Source organism: Lampetra planeri, chromosome 24 (genome assembly GCF_965212315.1).
Source record: "Lampetra planeri chromosome 24, kcLamPlan1.2.h2, whole genome shotgun sequence".
Classification (NCBI taxonomy): domain Eukaryota; kingdom Metazoa; phylum Chordata; class Hyperoartia; order Petromyzontiformes; family Petromyzontidae; genus Lampetra; species Lampetra planeri.
The window spans coordinates 1,585,378-1,601,075 of NC_136130.1; the positions used below are offsets into that span (position 1 = coordinate 1,585,378).

Consider the following 15,698-nt stretch of genomic DNA (forward strand, 5'->3'; position numbering starts at 1 on the left):
CAATAGATGCACGATCACATGAGGTGTGCTTGGTGATTATGGCACAGCCTCCTGGTTAATGGCATGCTGATCCTTGAATGCTGGCAAATGGTGCTTATCTCAACTCTCGTCAATGCAAAAGTACTGTATGTAGTGGAATGTTTTTCACTTACTAAGTAACTTGATGGCATGATGCAATGGAACGTGCAAACATAATCCAGTCTCTCGAAATTTTAACCAAATAGATATGATTCTATATTGATTCAATTAACAGTAACATTAACAACTCAGCCATAACAAATAAAAGCCTACAATGGCTGGTCACCAAACCCAGATCAACTGCTTAGGAGGTAGCTAAGCTGACCAGTTTGCCACCAACACAGAGTGCTGTCATGTCAGCCATGTCACAACACAGCTATCAATAGGAAGGCACATTAAGATTTCAGATTGTTATGAAGCATGTCTCTTTTGAATGCCCTTTACTGGTACTTGTTAGCTGTATGTTGAAAGTGTGTAGAGCTTATAACCAAATTTAAGTGCGAATTAAGAGCAATGATGACAGTGATGATGATTGAAAACAATGGTGATGGCAAGGAGAACGGTGATCATGTTGACGATTGTGTGTTTGTCCTCTTTAGAAGGTGTTTGCATCGTATCGTCATGGACCACTGTTGGGTCGTGGTTTCAGAGGGCCTCAATGTTAGCTTGGGCATCTCTCCCATAAGTGCTGTACTCTTGAATCTGAAAACTCCACGTTTGATTCTTGGAGAGACTAATAATCCCATGACTCATTTTTATCATGGTTTAGACTTGTTTTAACATGTCAGAAAAATAAAAGTAATTCGTGCATGCAAATTTCATGAACAATAATACATATTAATGAAACATTTTATGCTCATAAAAAATCCCTTGAAGCAAAAATGTTAACTCAAAGCCTTTGGCATTAAATGCAAGATCTCGTATCTATAGGAAAGAAGGCACCAAATAATACTCTTTTACAGGAACACATCTAAGGAATCTCGAGTACAATATATTTATAACTCAGGATTTCAAATAATGAAGCTTAAAATGAATTTGATGCAGCTGTTTGGATGATGAACCATGGTATTATTAAGTATGCTGCCTTATTGGTCATGAATAATTTTCGGCTTAAAATGAAAAGCAAATTGAATCTGACTCGAAACTGACTCCATGATACGCACCTCATTTTAACATTAATTTAGTGGTAACATAAAATTTGCGACGGCCGGGAATCGAATCCGGATCAACTGCTTGGAAGGCAGCTATGCTGACCATTATACCACCATCACGCTTGCAGACACATGGCTCAAATAGACAGTCTTGAATTGTATCCATGCCACCACATTCCACATATGGCAAAATGAAGGCACATTGGGTTGGTGCAATCGCATTGAAGGTTGCAGATTTTCACTACCCTCTCCTGTTAAAGTTGTGCAACATACAGGAAGGGTTTAGAGGGTAATTTTATTTTGTTATAATGATAATATTAATAAGATTGGGCTCCAGTTCATACGTAATTACACTTAAGGACGTTGGTTCATGCGGTGTGGAGTGGTCAATTTGGATGTGTTGAGGAAGCTCAGTGACCGATTCACATTTCTCACAAAAATGTTGGAAGAACTGTCAACAATTATAAACTTTTCTAAAATGTCTTTTGCAATAGATGCACGATCACATGAGGTGTGCTTGGTGGTTATGGCACAGCCTCCTGGTTGATGGCATGCTGATCCTTGAATGCTGACAAATGGTGCTTATCTCAACTCTCGTCAATGCAAAAGTACTGTATGTAGTGGAATGTTTTTCACTTACTAAGTAGCTTGATGGCATGATGCAATGGAACGTGCAAACATAATCCAGTCTCTCGAAATTTTAACCAAACAGATATGATTCTATATTGATTCAATTAACAGTAACATTAACAACTCAGCCATAACAAATAAAAGCCTACAATGGCTGATCACCAAACCCAGATCAACTGCTTAGGAGGTAGCTAAGCTGACCAGTTTGCCACCCAACACAGAGTGCTGTCATGTCAGCCATGTCACAACACAACTATCAATGGGAAGGCACATTGAAGATTTCAGATTGTTATGAAGCATGTCTCTCTTTGAATGCCCTTTACTGGTACATGTTAGCTGTATGTTGAAAGTGTGTAGAGCTTATCACCAAATTTAAGTGCGAATTAAGAGCAATGATGACAGTGATGATGATTGAAAACAATGGTGATGGCAAGGAGAACGGTGATCATGTTGATGATTGTGTGTTTGTCCTCTTTAGAAGGTGTTTGCATCGTATCGTCATGGACCACTGTTGGGTCGTGGCTTCAGAGGGCCGAAATGTTAGCTTGGACATCTCTCCCATAAGTGCTGTACTCTTGAATCTGAAAACTCCACGTTTGATTCTTGGAGAGACTAATAATCCCATGACTCATTTTTATCATGGTTTAGACTTGTTTTAACATGTCAGAAAAATAAAAGTTATTCGTGCATGCAAATTTCATGAACATTAATACATATTAATGAAACATTTTTTGCTCATAAAAAATCCCTTGAATCAAAAATTTTAACTCAAAGCCTTTGGCATTAAATGCAAGATTTCGTATCTATTGTCCTATAGGAAAGAAGGCACCAAATAATACTCTTTAACAGGAACACATCTGAGGAATCCCGAGTACAATATATTTAGAACTCAGGATTTCAAAGAATGAAGCTTAAAATGAATTTGATGCAGCTGTTTGGATGATGAACCATGGTATGATCAAGTATGCTGCCTTATTGGTCATGAATAATTTTCGTCTTAAAATGAAAAGCAAATTGAATCTGACTCGAAACTAACTCCATGATACACATCATTTTAACATTAATTTAGTGGTAACATAAAATTTGCGACGGCCGGGAATCGAACCCGGATCAACTGCTTGGAATTCAGCTATGCTGACCATTATACCACCATCGCGCTTGCAGACACATTGCGCAAATAGACAGTCTTGAATTGTATCCATGCCACGACATTCCAAAGATGGCAAAATGAAGGCACATTGGGTTGGTGCAATCGCATTGAAGGCTGCAGATTTTCACTGCCCTCTCCTGTTAAAGTTGTGCAACATACTGGAAGGGTTGAGAAGTTAATTTTATTTTGTTATAATGATAATATTAATAAGATTGGGCTCCAGTTCATACGTAATTACACTTAAAGACGTTGGTTCATGCGGTGTGGAGTGGTGAATTTGGATGTGTTGAGGAAGCTCAGTGACCGTTTCACATTTCTCATAAAAATGTTGGAAGAACTGTCAACAATTATAAACTTTTCTAAAATGGCTTTTGCAATAGATGCACGATCACATGAGGTGTGCTTGGTGATTATGGCACAGCCTCCTGGTTAATGGCATGCTGATCCTTGAATGCTGGCAAATGGTGCTTATCTCAACTCTCGTCAATGCAAAAGTACTGTATGTAGTGGAATGTTTTTCACTTACTAAGTAACTTGATGGCATGATGCAATGGAACGTGCAAACATAATCCAGTCTCTCGAAATTTTAACCAAATAGATATGATTCTATATTGATTCAATTAACAGTAACATTAACAACTCAGCCATAACAAATAAAAGCCTACAATGGCTGGTCACCAAACCCAGATCAACTGCTTAGGAGGTAGCTAAGCTGACCAGTTTGCCACCAACACAGAGTGCTGTCATGTCAGCCATGTCACAACACAGCTATCAATAGGAAGGCACATTAAGATTTCAGATTGTTATGAAGCATGTCTCTTTTGAATGCCCTTTACTGGTACTTGTTAGCTGTATGTTGAAAGTGTGTAGAGCTTATAACCAAATTTAAGTGCGAATTAAGAGCAATGATGACAGTGATGATGATTGAAAACAATGGTGATGGCAAGGAGAACGGTGATCATGTTGACGATTGTGTGTTTGTCCTCTTTAGAAGGTGTTTGCATCGTATCGTCATGGACCACTGTTGGGTCGTGGTTTCAGAGGGCCTCAATGTTAGCTTGGGCATCTCTCCCATAAGTGCTGTACTCTTGAATCTGAAAACTCCACGTTTGATTCTTGGAGAGACTAATAATCCCATGACTCATTTTTATCATGGTTTAGACTTGTTTTAACATGTCAGAAAAATAAAAGTAATTCGTGCATGCAAATTTCATGAACATTAATACATATTAATGAAACATTTTTTGCTCATAAAAAATCCCTTGAAGCAAAAATGTTAACTCAAAGCCGTTGACATTAAATGCAAGATCTCGTATCTATAGGAAAGAAGGTACCAAATAATACTCTTTAACAGGAACACATCTAAGGAATCCCGAGTACAATATATTTATAACTCAGGATTTCAAATAATGAAGCTTAAAATGAATTTGATGCAGCTGTTTGGATGATGAACCATGGTATGATCAAGTATGCTGCCTTATTGGTCATGAATAATTTTCGGCTTAAAATGAAAAGCAAATTGAATCTGACTCGAAACTGACTCCATGATACACAAATCATTTTAACATTAATTTAGTGGTAACATAAAATTTGCGACGGCCGGGAATCGAACCCGGATCAACTGCTTGGAAGGCAGCTATGCTGACCATTATACCACCATCACGCTTGCAGACACATGGCTCAAATAGACAGTCTTGAATTGTATCCATGCCACCACATTCCACATATGGCAAAATGAAAGCACATTGGGTTGGTGCAATCGCATTGAAGGTTGCAGATTTTCACTGCCCTCTCCTGTTAAAGTTGTGCAACATACAGGAAGGGTTTAGAGGGTAATTTTATTTTGTTATAATGATAATATTAATAAGATTGGGCTCCAGTTCATACGTAATTACACTTAAGGACGTTGGTTCATGCGGTGTGGAGTGGTCAATTTGGATGTGTTGAGGAAGCTCAGTGACCGATTCACATTTCTCACAAAAATGTTGGAAGAACTGTCAACAATTATAAACTTTTCTAAAATGTCTTTTGCAATAGATGCACGATCACATGAGGTATGCTTGGTGGTTATGGCACAGCCTCCTGGTTGATGGCATGCTGATCCTTGAATGCTGGCAAATGGTGCTTATCTCAACTCTCGTCAATGCAAAAGTACTGTATGTAGTGGAATGTTTTTCACTTACTAAGTAACTTGATGGCATGATGCAATGGAACGTGCAAACATAATCCAGTCTCTCGAAATTTTAACCAAATAGATATGATTCAATATTGATTCAATTAACAGTAACATTAACAACTCAGCCATAACAAATAAAAGCCTACAATGGCTGGTCAACGAACCCAGATCAACTGCTTAGGAGGTAGCTAAGCTGACCAGTTTGCCACCAACACAGAGTGCTGTCATGTCAGCCATCTCACAACACAGCTATCAATAGGAAGGCACATTGAAGATTTCAGATTGTTATGAAGCATGTCTCTTTTGAATGCCCTTTACTGGTACATGTTAGCTGTATGTTGAAAGTGTGTAGAGCTTATAACCAAATTTAAGTGCGAATTAAGAGCAATGATGACAGTCATGATGATTGAAAACAATGGTGATGGCAAGGAGAACGGTGATCATGTTGACGATTGTGTGTTTGTCCTCTTCAGAAGGTGTTTGCATCGTATCGTCATGGACCACTGTTGGGTCGTGGTTTCAGAGGGCCTCAATGTTAGCTTGGGCATCTCTCCCATAAGTGCTGTACTCTTGAATCTGAAAACTCCACGTTTGATTCTTGGAGAGACTAATAATCCCATGACTCATCTTTATCATGGTTTAGACTTCTTTTAACATGTCAGAAAAATAAAAGTAATTCGTGCATGCAAATTTCATGAACATTAATACATATTAATGAAACATTTTTTGCTCATAAAAAATCCCTTGAAGCAAAAATGTTAACTCAAAGCCGTTGACATTAAATGCAAGATCTCGTATCTATAGGAAAGAAGGTACCAAATAATACTCTTTTACAGGAACACATCTAAGGAATCCCGAGTACAATATATTTATAACTCAGGATTTCAAATAATGAAGCTTAAAATGAATTTGATGCAGCTGTTTGGATGATGAACTATGGTATGATCAAGTATGCTGCCTTATTGGTCATGAATAATTTTCGGCTTAAAATGAAAAGCAAATTGAATCTGACTCGAAACTGACTCCATGATACACACCTCATTTTAACATTAATTTAATGGTAACATAAAATTTGCGACGGCCGGGAATCGAACCCGGATCAACTGCTTGGAAGGCAGCTATGCTGACCATTATACCACCATCACGCTTGCAGACACATGGCTCAAATAGACAGTCTTGAATTGTATCCATGCCACCACATTCCACATATGGCAAAATGAAGGCACATTGGGTTGGTGCAATCGCATTGAAGGTTGCAGATTTTCACTGCCCTCTCCTGTTAAAGTTGTGCAACATACTGAAAGGGTTGAGAGGTTAATTTTATTTTGTTATAATGATAATATTAATAAGATTGGGCTCCAGTTCATACGTAATTACACTTAAGGACGTTGGTTCATGCGGTGTGGAGTGGTCAATTTGGATGTGTTGAGGAAGCTCAGTGACCGATTCACATTTCTCACAAAAATGTTGGAAGAACTGTCAACAATTATAAACTTTTCTAAAATGTCTTTTGCAATAGATGCACGATCAAATGAGGTGTGCTTGGTGGTTATGGCACAGCCTCCTGGTTGATGGCATGCTGATCCTTGAATGGTGGCAAATGGTGCTTATCTCAACTCTCGTCAATGCAAAAGTACTGTATGTAGTGGAATGTTTATCACTTACTAAGTAACTTGATGGCATGATGCAATGGAATGTGCAAACATAATCCAGTCTCTCGAAATTTTAACCAAACAGATATGATTCTATATTGATTCAATTAACAGTAACATTAACAACTCAGCCATAACAAATAAAAGCCTACAATGGCTGGTCAACGAACCCAGATCAACTGCTTAGGAGGTAGCTAAGCTGACCAGTTTGCCACCAACACAGAGTGCTGTCATGTCAGCCATCTCACAACACAGCTATCAATAGGAAGGCACATTGAAGATTTCAGATTGTTATGAAGCATGTCTCTTTTGAATGCCCTTTACTGGTACATGTTAGCTGTATGTTGAAAGTGTGTAGAGCTTATAACCAAATTTAAGTGCGAATTAAGAGCAATGATGACAGTCATGATGATTGAAAACAATGGTGATGGCAAGGAGAACGGTGATCATGTTGACGATTGTGTGTTTGTCCTCTTCAGAAGGTGTTTGCATCGTATCGTCATGGACCACTGTTGGGTCGTGGTTTCAGAGGGCCTCAATGTTAGCTTGGGCATCTCTCCCATAAGTGCTGTACTCTTGAATCTGAAAACTCCACGTTTGATTCTTGGAGAGACTAATAATCCCATGACTCATCTTTATCATGGTTTAGACTTCTTTTAACATGTCAGAAAAATAAAAGTAATTCGTGCATGCAAATTTCATGAACATTAATACATATTAATGAAACATTTTTTGCTCATAAAAAATCCCTTGAAGCAAAAATGTTAACTCAAAGCCGTTGACATTAAATGCAAGATCTCGTATCTATAGGAAAGAAGGTACCAAATAATACTCTTTTACAGGAACACATCTAAGGAATCCCGAGTACAATATATTTAGAACTCAGGATTTCAAATAATGAAGCTTAAAATGAATTTGATGCAGCTGTTTGGATGATGAACTATGGTATGATCAAGTATGCTGCCTTATTGGTCATGAATAATTTTCGGCTTAAAATGAAAAGCAAATTGAATCTGACTCGAAACTGACTCCATGATACACACCTCATTTTAACATTAATTTAATGGTAACATAAAATTTGCGACGGCCGGGAATCGAACCCGGATCAACTGCTTGGAAGGCAGCTATGCTGACCATTATACCACCATCACGCTTGCAGACACATGGCTCAAATAGACAGTCTTGAATTGTATCCATGCCACCACATTCCACATATGGCAAAATGAAGGCACATTGGGTTGGTGCAATCGCATTGAAGGTTGCAGATTTTCACTGCCCTCTCCTGTTAAAGTTGTGCAACATACTGAAAGGGTTGAGAGGTTAATTTTATTTTGTTATAATGATAATATTAATAAGATTGGGCTCCAGTTCATACGTAATTACACTTAAGGACGTTGGTTCATGCGGTGTGGAGTGGTCAATTTGGATGTGTTGAGGAAGCTCAGTGACCGATTCACATTTCTCACAAAAATGTTGGAAGAACTGTCAACAATTATAAACTTTTCTAAAATGTCTTTTGCAATAGATGCACGATCAAATGAGGTGTGCTTGGTGGTTATGGCACAGCCTCCTGGTTGATGGCATGCTGATCCTTGAATGGTGGCAAATGGTGCTTATCTCAACTCTCGTCAATGCAAAAGTACTGTATGTAGTGGAATGTTTATCACTTACTAAGTAACTTGATGGCATGATGCAATGGAATGTGCAAACATAATCCAGTCTCTCGAAATTTTAACCAAACAGATATGATTCTATATTGATTCAATTAACAGTAACATTAACAACTCAGCCATAACAAATAAAAGCCTAAAATGGCTGGTCACCAAACCCAGATCAACTGCTTAGGAGGTAGCTAAGCTGACCAGTTTGCCACCAACACAGAGTGCTGTCATGTCAGCCATGTCACGAGCAAACTATCAAAAGGAAGGCACATCGGAGAGTTCAGATTGTTATGAAGCATGTCTCTCTTTGAGTGTCCTTGACTGGTACATGTTAGCGGTATGTTGAAAGTGTGTAGAGCTTTTAGCCACATTTAAGTGCGAATTAAGAGCAATGATGAGAGTGATGACGATTGAAAACAATGGTGATGGCAGTGAGAACGGTGATCATGTTGATGATTGTGCGTTTGTCCTCTTTAGAAGGTGTTTGCTTCGTATCGTCATGGACCACTGTTGGGTCGTGGTTTCAGAGGGCCGAAATGTTAGCTTGGACATCTCTCTCATAAGTGCTGTACTCTTGAACCTGAAAACTCCACGTTTGATTCCTGGAGATACTAATAATCCCATGACTCATTATTAACAAGGTTTAGACTTGTTTTAACATGTCAGGAAAATAAAAGTAGTTTGGGCATCTGAATTTCATGAACATTACTACATATTAATGAAACATTTTTTGCTCATAAAAAATCCCTTGAAGCAAAAATGTTAACTCAAAGCCTTTGGCATTAAATGCAAGATCTCGTATCTATAGGAAAGAAGGCACCAAATAATACTCTTTTACAGGAACACATCTAAGGAATCCCGAGTACAATATATTTAAAACTCAGGATTTCAAAGAATGAAGCTTAAAATGAATTTAATGCAGCTGTTTGGATGATGAACCATGGTATGATCAAGTATGCTGGATATGACGATCCTTATTGGTCATGAATAATTTTCGTCTTTAAATGAAAAGCAAATTGAATCTGACTCGAAACAGACTCCATGATACACACCTCATTTTAACATTAATTCAGTGGTAACATAAAATTTGCGACGGCCGGGAATCGAACCCGGATCAACTGCTTGGAAGGCAGCTATGCTGACCATTATACCACCATCGCGCTTGCAGACACATGGCTCAAATAGACAGTCTTGAATTGTATCTATGCCACGACATTCCACAGATGGCAAAATGAAGGCACATTGGGTTGGTGCAATCGCATTGAAGGTTGCAGATTTTCACTGCCCTCTCCTGTTAAAGTTTTGCAACATACTGGAAGGGTTGAGAGGTACATTTTTTTTTGTTATAATGATAATATTAATAAGATTGGGCTCCAGTTCATACGTAATTACACTTAAAGACGTTGGTTCATGCGGTGTGGAGTGGTGAATTTGGATGTGTTGAGGACGCTCAGTGACCGTTTCACATTTCTCACAAATATGTTGGAAGAACTGTCAACAATTATAAACTTTTCTAAAATTGCTTTTGCAATAGATGCACGATCACATGGGGTGTGCTTGGTGGTTATGGCACAGCCTCCTGGTTGATGGCATGCTGATCCTTGAATGGTGGCAAATGGTGCTTATCTCAACTCTCGTCAATGCAAAAGAACTGTATGTAGTGGAATGTTTATCACTTACTAAGTAACTTGATGGCATGATGCAATGGAACGTGCAAACATAATCCAGTCTCTCTAAATTTTAACCAAACAGATATTATTCTATATTGATTCAATTAACAGTAACATTAACAACTCAGCCATAACAAATAAAAGCCTACAATGGCTGATCACCAAACCCAGATCAACTGCTTAGGAGGTAGCTAAGCTGACCAGTTTGCCACCAACACAGAGTGCTGTCATGTCAGCCATGTCACAACACAACTATCAATAGGAAGGCACATTGAAGATTTCAGATTGTTATGAAGCATGTCTCTCTTTGAATGCCCTTTACTGGTACATGTTAGCTGTATGTTGAAAGTGTGCAGAGCTTATAACCAAATTTAAGTGCGAATTAAGAGCAATGATGACAGTGATGATGATTGAAAACAATGGTGATGGGAAGGAGAACGGTGATCATGTTGATGAGTGTGTGTTTGTCCTCTTTAGAAGGTGTTTGCATCGTATCGTCATGGACCACTGTTGGGTCGTGGTTTCAGAGGACCGAAATGTTAGTTTGGACATCTCTCCCATAAGTGCTGTACTCTTGAATCTGAAAACTCCACGTTTGATTCTTGGAGAGACTAATAATCCCATGACTCATTTTTATCATGGTTTAGACTTGTTTTAACATGTCAGAAAAATAAGAGTAAATCGTGCATGCGAATTTCATGAACATTAATACATATTAATGAAACATTTTTTGCTCATAAAAAATCCCTTGAAGCAAAAATGTTAACTCAAAGCCTTTGGCATTAAATGCAAGATCTCGTATCTATAGGAAAGAAGGCACCAAATAATACTCTTTTACAGGAACACATCTAAGGAATCTCGAGTACAATATATTTAGAACTCAGGATTTCAAATAATGAAGCTTAAAATGAATTTGAAGCAGCTGTTTGGATGATGAACCATGGTATGATCAAGTATGCTGCCTTATTGGTCATGAATAATTTTCGGCTTAAAATGAAAAGCAAATTGAATCTGACTCGAAACTGACTCCATGATACACACCTCATTTTAACATTAATTTAGTGGTCACACAAAATTTGCGACGGCCGGGAATCGAACCCGGATCAACTGCTTGGAAGGTAGCTATGCTGACCATTATACCACCATCGCGCTTGCAGACACATGGCGCAAATAGAGAGTCTTGAATTGTATCCATGCCACCACATTCCACAGATTGCAAAATGAAGGCACATTGGGTTGGTGCAATCGCATTGAAGGTTGCAGATTTTCACTGCCCTCTCCTGTTAAAGTTGTGCAACATACTGGAAGGGTTGAGAGGTAAAAATGTTTTTGTTATAATGATAATATTAATAAGATTGGGCTCCAGTTCATACGTAATTACACTTAAAGACGTTGGTTCATGCGGTGTGGAGTGGTGAATTTGGATGTGTTGAGGAAGCTCAGTGACCGTTTCACATTTCTCACAAATATGTTGGAAGAACTGTCAACAATTATAAACTTTTCTAAAATGGCTTTTGCAATAGATGCACGATCAAATGAGGTGTGCTTGGTGGTTATGGCACAGCCTCCTGTTTGATGGCATGCTGATCCTTGAATGGTGGCAAATGGTGCTTATCTCAACTCTCGTCAATGCAAAAGTACTGTATGTAGTGGAATGTTTATCACTTACTAAGTAACTTGATGGCATGATGCAATGGAACGTGCAAACATAATCCAGTCTCTCGAAATTTTAACCAAACAGATATTATTCTATATTGATTCAATTAACAGTAACATTAACAACTCAGCCATAACAAATAAAAGCCTACAATGGCTGGTCACCAAACCCAGATCAACTGCTTAGGAGGAAGCTAAGCTGACCAGTTTGCCACCAACACAGAGTGCTGTCATGTCAGCCATGTCACGAGCAAACTATCAAAAGGAAGGCACATCGGAGAGTTCAGATTGTTATGAAGCATGTCTCTCTTTGAGTGTCCTTGACTGGTACATGTTAGCGGTATGTTGAAAGTGTGTAGAGCTTTTAGCCACATTTAAGTGCGAATTAAGAGCAATGATGAGAGTGATGAAGATTGAAAACAATGGTGATGGCAGTGAGAACGGTGATCATGTTGATGATTGTGCGTTTGTCCTCTTTAGAAGGTGTTTGCTTCGTATCGTCATGGACCACTGTTGGGTGGTGGTTTCAGAGGGCCGAAATGTTAGCTTGGACATCTCTCTCATAAGTGCTGTACTCTTGAACCTGAAAACTCCACGTTTGATTCCTGGAGATACTAATAATCCCATGACTCATTATTATCATGGTTTAGACTTTTTTTAACATGACAGGAAAATAAAAGTAGTTCGTGCATGCGAATTTCATGAACATTACTACATATTAATGAAAAATGTTTTGCTCATAAAAAATCCCTTGAAGCAAAAATGTTAACTCAAAGCCTTTGGCATTAAATGCAAGATCTCGTATCTATAGGAAAGAAGGCACCAAATAATACTCTTTTACAGGAACACATCTAAGGAATCCCGAGTACAATATATTTAGAACTCAGGATTTCAAAGAATGAAGCTTAAAATGAATTTGATGCAGCTGTTTGGATGATTAACCATGGTATGATCAAGTATGCTGCCTTATTGGTCATGAATAATTTCCGTCTTTAAATGAAAAGCAAATTGAATCTGACTCGAAACTGACTCCATGATACACACCTCATTTTAACATTAATTTAGTGGTAACATAAAATTTGCGACGGCCGGGAATCGAACCCGGATCAACTGCTTGGAAAGCAGCTATGCTGACCATTATACCACCATCGCGCTTGCAGACGCATTGCGCAAATAGACAGTCTTGAATTGTATCCATGCCACGACATTCCAAAGATGGCAAAATGAAGGCACATTGGGTTGGTGCAATCGCATTGAAGGTTGCAGATTTTCACTGCCCTCTCCTGTTAAAGTTGTGCAACATACTGGAAGGGTTGAGAGGTAAAAATGTTTTTGTTATAATGATAATATTAATAAGATTTGGCTCCAGTTCATACGTAATTACACTTAAAGACGTTGGTTCATGCGGTGTGGAGTGGTGAATATGGATGTGTTGAGGAAGCTCAGTGACCGTTTCATATTTCTCACAAAAATGTTGGAAGAACTGTCAACAATTATAAACTTTTCTAAAATGGCTTTTGCAATAGATGCACGATCAAATGAGGTGTGCTTGGTGGTTATGGCACAGCCTCCTGGTTGATGGCATGCTGATCCTTGTATGCTGGCAAATGGTGCTTATCTCAACTCTCGTCAATGCAAAAGTACTGTATGTAGTGGAATGTTTATCACTTACTAAGTAACTTGATGGCATGATGCAATGGAACGTGCAAACATAATCCAGTCTCTCGAAATTTTAACCAAATAGATATGATTCTATATTGATTCAACTAACAGTAACATTAACAACTCAGCCATAACAAATAAAAGCCTACAATGGTTGGTCACCAAACCCAGATCAACTGCTTAGGAGGTAGCTAAGCTGACCAGTTTACCACCAACACAGAGTGCTGTCATGTCAGCCATGTCACAACACAGCTATCAATGGGAAGGCACATTGAAGATTTCAGATTGTTATGAAGCATGTCTCTTTTGAATGCCCTTTACTGGTACATGTTAGCTGTATGTTGAAAGTGTGTAGAGCTTACAACCAAATTTAAGTGCGAATTAAGAGCAATGATGACAGTGATGATGATTGAAAACAATGGTGATGGCAGTGAGAACGGTGATCATGTTGATGATTGTGTGTTTGTCTTCTTTAGAAGGTGTTTGCATCGTATCGTCATGGACCACTGTTGGGTCGTGGTTTCAGAGGGCCTCAATGTTAGCTTGGACATCTCTCCCATAAGTGCTGTACTCTTGAATCTGAAAACTCCACGTTTGATTCTTGGAGAGACTAATAATCCCATGACTCATTTTTTATCATGGTTTAGACTTGTTTTAACATGTCAGGAAATTAAAAGCAATTCGTGCATGCGAATTTCATGAACTTTAATACATATTAGTGAAACATTTTTTGCTCATAAAAAATCACTTGAAGCAAAAATGTTAACTCAAAGCCTTTGGCATTAAATGCAAGATCTCGTATCTATTGTCCTATAGGAAAGAAGGCACCAAATAATACTCTTTTACAGGAACACATCTAAGGAATCCCGAGTACAATATATTTAGACCTCAGGATTTCAAAGAATGAAGCTTAAAATGAATTTGATGCAGCTGTTTGGATGATGAACCATGGTATGATCAAGTATGCTGCCTTATTGGTCATGAATAATTTCCGTCTTTAAATGAAAAGCAAATTGAATCTGACTCGAAACTGACTCCATGATACACACCTCATTTTAACATTAATTTAGTGGTAACATAAAATTTGCGATGGCCGGGAATCGAACATGGATCAACTGCTTGGAAGGCAGCTATGCTGACCATTATACCACCATCGCTCTTGCAGACACATGGCGCAAATAGATAGTCTTGAATTGTATCCATGCCACGACATTTCACAGATGGCAATATGAAGGCACATTGGGTTGGTGCAATCGCATTGAAGGTTGCAGATTTTCACTGCCCTCTTCTGTTAAAGTTGTGCAACATATTAGAAGGGTTGAGAGGTTAATTCTTTTTTTGTTATAATGATAATATTAATAAGATTGGGCTCCAGTTCATACGTAATTACACTTAAAGACGTTGGTTCATGCGGTGTGGTGAATTTGGATGTGTTGAGGAAGCTCAGTGACCGTTTCACATTTCTCACAAATATGTTGGAAGAACTGTCAACAATTATAAACTTTTCTAAAATGGCTTTTGCAATAGATGCACGATCAAATGAGGTGTGCTTGGTGATTATGGCACAGCCTCCTGGTTGATGGCATGCTGATCCTTGAATGGTGGCAAATGGTGCTTATCTCAACTCTCGTCAATGCAAAAGTACTGTATGTAGTGGAATGTTTATCACTTACTAAGTAACTTGATGGCATGATGCAATGGAACGTGCAAACATAATCCAGTCTCTCGAAATTTTAACCAAACAGATATGATTCTATATTGATTCAATTAACAGTAACATTAACAACTCAGCCATAACAAATAAAAGCCTACAATGGCTGGTCACCAAACCCAGATCAACTGCTTAGGAGGTAGCTAAGATGACCAGTTTGCCACCAACACAGAGTGCTGTCATGTCAGCCATGTAACAACACAACTATCAATAGGAAGGCACATTGAAGATTTCAGATTGTTATAAAGCATGACTCTCTTTGAATGCCCTTTACTGGTACATGTTAGCGGTATGTTGAAAGTGTGTAGAGCTTATAACCAAATTTAAGTGCGAATTAAGAGCAATGATGACAGTGATGATGATTGAAAACAATGGTGATGGCAGTGAGAACGGTGATCATGTTGATGATTGTGTGTTTGTCCTCTTTAGAAGGTGTTTGCATCGTATCGTCATGGACCACTGTTGGGTCGTGGTTTCAGAGGGCCTCAATGTTAGCTTGGACATCTCTCCCATAAGTGCTGTACTCTTGAATCTGAAAACTCCACGTTTGATTCTTGGAGA

The 15,698-nt window shown here is 38.5% G+C and overlaps 6 non-coding genes across 6 annotated transcripts; all 6 read right to left on the reverse strand.

The window, feature by feature from the left end:
- Positions 1-4,540: 4,540 nt before the first annotated feature.
- Positions 4,541-4,612, reverse strand: TRNAG-UCC (transfer RNA glycine (anticodon UCC)). The gene has a single exon. It is a non-coding gene; the product is annotated as a tRNA-Gly (tRNA).
- Positions 4,613-6,198: 1,586 nt separating this feature from the next.
- Positions 6,199-6,270, reverse strand: TRNAG-UCC (transfer RNA glycine (anticodon UCC)). The gene has a single exon. It is a non-coding gene; the product is annotated as a tRNA-Gly (tRNA).
- A 1,586-nt stretch (positions 6,271-7,856) lies between these two features.
- On the reverse strand, positions 7,857-7,928 carry TRNAG-UCC (transfer RNA glycine (anticodon UCC)). The gene has a single exon. It is a non-coding gene; the product is annotated as a tRNA-Gly (tRNA).
- Positions 7,929-9,526: 1,598 nt separating this feature from the next.
- On the reverse strand, positions 9,527-9,598 carry TRNAG-UCC (transfer RNA glycine (anticodon UCC)). The gene has a single exon. It is a non-coding gene; the product is annotated as a tRNA-Gly (tRNA).
- Positions 9,599-11,185: 1,587 nt separating this feature from the next.
- TRNAG-UCC (transfer RNA glycine (anticodon UCC)) lies at positions 11,186-11,257 on the reverse strand. The gene has a single exon. It is a non-coding gene; the product is annotated as a tRNA-Gly (tRNA).
- Positions 11,258-12,844: 1,587 nt separating this feature from the next.
- On the reverse strand, positions 12,845-12,916 carry TRNAG-UCC (transfer RNA glycine (anticodon UCC)). Its single transcript has one exon. It is a non-coding gene; the product is annotated as a tRNA-Gly (tRNA).
- Positions 12,917-15,698: the final 2,782 nt, after the last annotated feature.